The 1,445-nt window shown below is 40.7% G+C and overlaps 1 non-coding gene across 1 annotated transcript; it reads left to right on the forward strand.

Annotated features, from left to right (window-relative positions):
• The first annotated feature begins 911 nt into the window (after positions 1–911).
• On the forward strand, positions 912–1,017 carry LOC145950186 (small nucleolar RNA R71). Its single transcript, XR_014428293.1, has one exon. It is a non-coding gene; the product is annotated as a small nucleolar RNA R71 (small nucleolar RNA).
• The last annotated feature ends 428 nt before the right edge of the window (positions 1,018–1,445 follow it).

The following is a 1,445-nucleotide window of genomic DNA, read 5'->3' on the forward strand; positions in this document are numbered from 1 at the left end:
AAATCCTCTTCAAGAGGGAGGGGATGATGGAGGAAGCCCATGGGCTAAGGGCCCAACCACTAGGGCTATGGCAAGGATGATGCATGAAGAGTGAGCCCAAGCCCAAGGAAAGCCCATCACTTTATTTTGTTGGGCTTTGTCTCAAGCCCATTAGATTAAGGTTAGTGTAAGATTGAGCCTTAGTGCCTTGTATTTCTTTTGGGCCTTGTATTTCCAGCCATGTAGCATAGGAATTTCATTTCATGGTCATTAGAATTTAGGGTTAATTAAGATTGCATGTGAATTATCATTAGCATGTAATTAACTTAGCATTTGAGAGGCATTTCGGCCATGTGCACACATGCACATGGTGTGACTTAAATGCAACTCAAATGAGAAGCTAAATTACATGCCAAATGATGAAGCACATGGAGGTTCCGGGTTTGGCTCCTAAAATTTGAATTTTGAATTCAAATTTTAGGCGCCTAAGGTTAAGTAACCATACCATGGTTTTACTTAACCTTAGGCTAACCCAAGGAACCATTTAACCTAATTTTACCCTATATATTCCTTATGGCCGAGCATTGTATTCACTTTTGGATTAATTGAATGAGTTTTCACTACTTGAAATCTCTCCCTCCGAAAGTCTCTCACAACCTTGTTCTACCCTACTTGAGCTCCTCTCTTTGTAGAGCTAGGTTGATCATCTTCTTCCGAATTTAGCTTGTTCAAGCTTAGGTCTCATTGGTTCTTCTTGGAGCATCCGTCCTTGACATTCTTCCAAGGATCCAAGAAGAATTTGAAGGTGTTCATGAGGATTCACTAAGTGGAACCTCATCATCACCAAGTGCTCCACCACTTGCAGCATCTATCATACTTCTCTCCATGTTATTCAGCCCCTCATAAAAATATTGCAGCAACAACTACTCAGAAATCTGGTGGTGAGGACAGCTTGCACATAATTTCTTGAATCTCTCCCAGTACTCATACAAGCTCTCTCCACCAAGTTTCCTAATCCCTGATATATCTTTTCTGATTGCAGTGGTCCTCGAGACAGGGAGGAATTTCTCTAGAAACATTCTTTTCAGATCATCCCAACTAGTGATGGACCTAGGAGCTAAATAATACAGCCAATCTTTAACAACTCCCTCCAATGAGTGTGGAAATGGATTCAAGTAAATGTAGTCCTCTTGAACATCAGGAGGCTTCATGGTAGAACGAACAATATGGAACTCCTTCAGATGTTTATGTTAATCCTCACCTTCATGACCATGAAACTTTTGGCAACAAATGGATTAGTCCAATTTTAAGCACAAAAGGAACATCCTCTTCAGGATATTGAATGCACAAACTCTCATATGTGAAATCAGCTGCAACCATCTCCCTAAGAGTCCTCTGACGAGGTCCATTATAAGGTTGTTCACCCATGTTTTCTGTTTGAATTGAATCAAGCTCAAATGCAACAC

Source organism: Cajanus cajan, chromosome 7, assembly GCF_000230855.2.
Source record: "Cajanus cajan strain Asha chromosome 7, NIPB_CcT2T_4, whole genome shotgun sequence".
Classification (NCBI taxonomy): domain Eukaryota; kingdom Viridiplantae; phylum Streptophyta; class Magnoliopsida; order Fabales; family Fabaceae; genus Cajanus; species Cajanus cajan.